Here is a 5,900-nt window from a genome sequence, read left to right as displayed (position 1 = left end):
CTTTACTATGGTAACCAGGAACTACGTCCGAGGTCAACCGGAAATGGTCGTTCTTAATTTAAAAGTAGTACTTTATTTTGTTCTTTTTTTCAATTATTTGAAATGGGTTTGTAATCATCAGCCGAGTAGGTTGATAATACCGTATATATTCAAACTGTGTGGATGTTTTTTCAAACTAACTAAAATCTTTGTGATAATGAATTTAAAGTTGTGCCTTTATCAGAAATGCTCTTTCTTCTTAAACTTATGGACCTCTCCTCACAGTCTTTTTATTCCAAGTAAAATTAAAGAACTCCGTTTCAAAATTGTTCATGGATACTACCCTTGTAATCTATTCTTGAGCAGGTTCTCTGAAAATGTATCTTCTTTGTGTTCATTTTGTAATACTGATGAAGAATCTGTTTTATATCTGTTTTGTCATTGCCCATTCTCCAAGTCTTTTTGGTCAAGAGTTACCATATTAATTTCTTTTTGTTGTAACAAAATGATAGAAATAACAGAATCTGTAATTTTTTTGTCTGACTTTCATTCTAAAGACAGTAATCTTGTCCATACTGTATTATTGCTTTGTCTTCTGGGTAAATTTCACCTTCATAAAGCCAGAACTATTCATTGTAAACCTAACTTTAGATTGTTTTCATCTGATTTAAAGTCTTTTTTTGCCTCTTTTAACAATGTGTCCAAACCATTTAACTCAAAGGCTTCTAAAACTTTTAAAATCCTTGAGTCAGTTGTACAACATCTTTGAGTTTTTTTGTTTTGGTTTTTTTGTCCGTATGCTCCGTGTTACATCTTCATTATTATAATATTTGAATTTGCAAAAAAAAAAAAAAAAAAAAAGTTGTGCCTTTGGGTATCTGCCTAGAGTGAGATTTTGATGACATGAGCTGAATCAATTACACCACCCAATAATATATAATATATTTATTAAATTTATTACAGCATTTTGTTCCGTTACAGTTGCTGTTTTTAGATACTTATATTTAGATATTTTACATATTTATCAATATATTTCATCTTTTTTTTATGATACATAAAAATGCAAGCAAGTCAAAATTGTGCACGTCTTTATTTCGCTTTATTTCTGTTTGCATGCACCTGACTGAAAACAGCACAAGAACTGGTGAACAAATGAAGCTTTTCTAACAGTGTTGCCAACTTATTTTCAGGAAAAGTTGCTAAAGGTAGGACAATTTGTTGCTAAACGTTGCTGAATAACGTTGTGATGTCACTGCGTGATGACTTAATTATGTAATCAATGCAAAACTGCATAGAATAATAGAGCATCAAATTACATTTTATGTATTTATTATTATTACATTCTTAAGCAGTGTATTGGTAGTTAGTATTCTACACTTTAAGAAAAGTCTGTAAAATAGGGCATAAGGCACTGTGGTAATTTTCAAGAAAAATTATGCATTGATTTTTTTCACCTGAATTTAAAATTACATATTGTATTTTGTGTTCTCAGGATACAACTTAGAAATTAACAGTGCTTTTTTTCCATTTTCCTAAATATTTTTTAAACTGAACACCAAATGCAGGTAGAAGCTGTCAAACTGATAACAAGGTGTTATCATAAATGAACAATTATTATTGAACAGCTGCATCTAGCAACTTGATTCACGTGATATGTGTCCTGCTAAACTCTTTGATTTCCAATTTTTGTGTAATTTAGAGGGAAAATGTGTGCCTTTTTACAATTCACATATGAGTCACAGTTGCTAAAGGTTGCCAAATAAATTTTAAAAATAGCTCAATTTGTTGCTAGGTGCTAAATCTAACAACAAAGTTGGCAACAGTGTTTTCTAAACCCTTTAGTGATTGAAACACCATAGGCTGGCGGCACCTGCTGGTCAAAACGGTGTAAATGCAACGAAAACTCATCCGTGAATGTGTGTAATCTATTAAAGGAGAAGTCCACTTCCAGAACAACAATTTACAGATAATCTACTCACCCCCTTGTCATCCAAGATGTTCATGTCTTTCTTTCGTCAGTCGTAAATAAATTGTTTTTTGAGGAAAACATTTCAACATTTTTTCCCCATATAATGGACTGGTATGGTGCCCCAAATTTGAACTTCCAAAATGCAGTTTAAATGCAGCTTCAAACGATCCCAAATGCAGTTGTAAACGATCCCAGCCGAGAAAGAAGGGTCTTATCTAGCGAAACGATTGGTTATTTTCATTAAAATAATACAATTTAAATACTTTTTAATCTCAAATGCTCGTCTTGTCTTGCTCTCCCTGAACTCTGTGTATTCTGGTTCAAGACAGTTAGGGTATGTCAAACTCCAATTGTATTTTCTCCCTCAGTTTAAAAAATCATTTCAAAATCATCCTACATCACTGCAGAAGTACTGACCCAGTCTTTGCAAAGTGAACATGCAGAGAAGATCAAGCAGCCTTAACAAAAAAGGTAAAACAGCGATAAAGCGATTTTGAAGTTGAGGGAGAACATGAGATGGGAGTTTTTTAACTGTCATGAACCGAAATACACAGAGTTCAGGGAGAGCAAGACAAGACGAGCGTTTTAGATTAAAACATACTGAAATAGTTTTTTTTTTTTAATGAAAATAATCAATCATTTCCCTAGATAACACCCTTAAACTGCATTTTGGAATTTCAAAATCGGGGCACCATATCAGTGCATTATATGGAGAAAAATGCTGAAATGTTATCCTCAGAAAAACATAATTTCTTTACGGCTGAAAAAAGAAAAACATAAACATCTTGGATGACAAGGGGTGAGTTTATTATCTGTCAATTTTTGTTCTGGAAGTGGACTTCTCCTTTAACCCTGTGACCCGGCGAAATTCACTGGCCAGTTAGAACATTTACCTTGCAAAAGCACGGGAGCAAATTTGAATGTTGCAGAATCTTGACACTTTAGACCAGTCCAATCAATAATATTAGTTTTATACTGTTTTAATTTGATGAGCATTTTAAGTTTATTTGTTTGTGTTGTCTTGGCATGAGATTTAGTTGGTGGTTAGTAGGCCTATGTGTCTGCAGAGCTGGATATTAACTGATTACATGTAATCTGGATTATGTAATCAGATGACAAAAATTAAGGAACTTGTAATTGGACAACATCACATTTTGAAATGTTCATAATCAGATTACAGTTACTTTTTATGGATTACATAGTTAGATGTTATTCACACAATGGCAGTGTATTATACATTAATTTACTGATTCTCCCTAATCCTTCCTTTTACAAATCATACTGTCATAACATTTAGCAATTTCTAAATTGCAAAATGGTTTGCTCCTTCAAGCCATGCTTCTGAATTTGTGTAAAAATAGCACCTTTCGAGCAATTATTAGATCATATATGAAACAAATAATTATGCAAGTTATTCTTTGAAACACTATGTCATCTTAATATTCCACGATCTTCAGTAACTGTTGGTTCTGGACAAAAGCAAATGTCTGGACAAAAATATTTCAAACCTGAAACACTTTGTGTAATGTCATTGTTGTTTATTAATGTTTGTTCATATAATGCAGGCAAAATATTTTTTGTCAGCCAAACCCCTTAAAATGAAATATTTACTTGAAATACATCTGAGGAAGGTAATATTTTAATAATTTAACATTACATTCATCTGTTTATATTTTTAATGTTTAAGTTTTTTAATTAGATTTATTTAAAAAATTAAAAACATTAAGCCCAGTTTGTAAACCCTGGTGTAATGTAATGTTTAATGCATTTTTGAAACAAGTTTGATAAAAAAAAAGTAAACTAAAAGTAATCAGATTACATTACCTAAAATGTAGTAACCTAGATTACACTACTAACTACAGTTGTCTTCATGTAATCTGTAATTAGTAACAGACTACAATTTGTAAGTAGTCTACCCAGGTCTGCATGTCTGTTTTCAAAATACATAGTGTACCTCTAAAGGTTTTCTTTATATATATATATATATATATATATATTATAATCAACATCTTTAAAGCAATAGTTTTATATTTCTTATTCTTTTTAAGAATAAGTTGTCATTCACAAGTCGCTTCATGCAAGTTCTTTCCCTCACTGAAACCTGCATGTAAGCACTCTTGTTCACTCTTTAAAGGCTTTTTAAAAAATCCCTGTGGAAACAATAAATGTCAAAAATACTTTGGGGAAAGAGTGGGTGAGCATTTTTGGCACTCTATACCACTTGCCACTGCCTCAACTGTTTCAACTCATGTCAGCAAAGGAACGAAAACTGACTGGTAACATCACTGCATTCAAAAACACAGGCAGCAGATAGCAGTCTGGCCACATGTACACACCACATCATCTTTAACAAACAGAGCTCCAGAAAAGACTGAACTCATCACTGTATAAAATATTTAGAGTGGGACTGCCACTCACCTAGGAGGGCTTTTGTGTCATGACAAAGGGTTTGCGAGGGGGGCCATTGACACATATATATACACTTTCATAAGAAGGGCATAAATGGGCATAAAAGCACCAAAGCCTTTAGTAAATGTGTGCCCTTGAAATTCAAGCGGTACTGTATCCCATTAATGGCCCCTTGTTTCCAGACAGGTCTGCTCATTAGTAATTGAGCTCAGCCTGCATTCTCCCTACCTCAGCAAAAATGCACACAGCAAGAGCCCTTGTCTTCTGAGATAGTGAAGTTTGTTAAATTCTTAAGCTGCACTTCAGTAAGAGGCAAAATGAAGACAATCGATCATGTTACATTATAATGCAAAATGAGGCACTATTATTTCATTTTACATCATATAACAGTTGAAATCAAAAGTTTACATTCCTTTTGCAGACTATGCTAAATGTTGATTATTTTACCAAAATAAGAAGGATCATACAAAGTGCATGTTACTGTTTGTCCTGAACAGTGTAAGTGCCTGCTGTTCTTCAAAAAAATCCTTCAGGTCTCCTTCAGCATTTTTGTGTATTTGAACCCTCTACAACGACTGTATGATTTTGAGATTCATCTTTTCACACCGAGGATAACTGAGGGACTTGTAGGCAAATTACAGAAGGTTCAAATGCTCACTAATGCGTCAGAAGGAAACACAATATATTAAAAGCTGGTGGGATTTTGGGGGTGAAAATTTTTTTAAATTGAAGATCAGGGTAAATTTAACTTATTTTGTCTTCTGGGAAACATGTAGGTATCTTCTGTAGCTTCTGAAGGGCAGTACTAAATGAAAAAAAAAAAAAAAAAAAAAAAAAGATATTTGGGCAAAATAAGAAAAATGTACATTTTCATTCTGTTCAAAAGTTTTCACCCCCAGCTTTTAATGCATCATTTTTTCCTTCTGGAGCATCAGTAACTGTCTGATCCCTCTTTAATAGTTTCATATGAGTACCTCAGTTGTCCTCAGTTGTCCTCAGTGTGAAAAGATGGATCTCAAAATCATACAGTCATTGTTGGAAAGGGTTCAAATACACAAAAATGCTGAAAAACCAAAGAATTTGTGCAACCTGAAGGATTTTTCTGAAGAAAAGCAGGCAGTTTAACTGTTCAGGACACAGTTTAACTATCACTAAACAAAACAAAACAAAACAAAACAAAAAAACAGCTGTCATTCATGTAGCAACACAGGATTAAAAATCAAGTGTATGTAAACTTTTCAACAGGGTCATTTTTATAAATTTAACTATTATTTTCTCTTGTGGACTATATGTAAACATCTTTTATGTGAAATATCTTCTTCTTGTCAGTACTAAATAAACAGTAACAAGCATTTTGCACAATCCTTCTTATTTTGGTAAAATAATTAACATTTTGCAGATTCTGCAAGGTGTATGTAAACTTTTGACTTCAACTGTAACTGGGATTAGGAACAGTTATTAATCAGAAACCAAATGCACACAATCCTTTTTGGATCTACAATAATAAATAAAATAATAATAAAAACTCACTTCATACCCAAAA

The sequence above is a fragment of the Labeo rohita genome, chromosome 21, assembly GCF_022985175.1.
Source record: "Labeo rohita strain BAU-BD-2019 chromosome 21, IGBB_LRoh.1.0, whole genome shotgun sequence".
Taxonomy (NCBI): domain Eukaryota; kingdom Metazoa; phylum Chordata; class Actinopteri; order Cypriniformes; family Cyprinidae; genus Labeo; species Labeo rohita.
The sequence above is the reverse complement of the archived record's forward strand: the minus strand, read 5'-3'. Positions refer to the sequence as shown.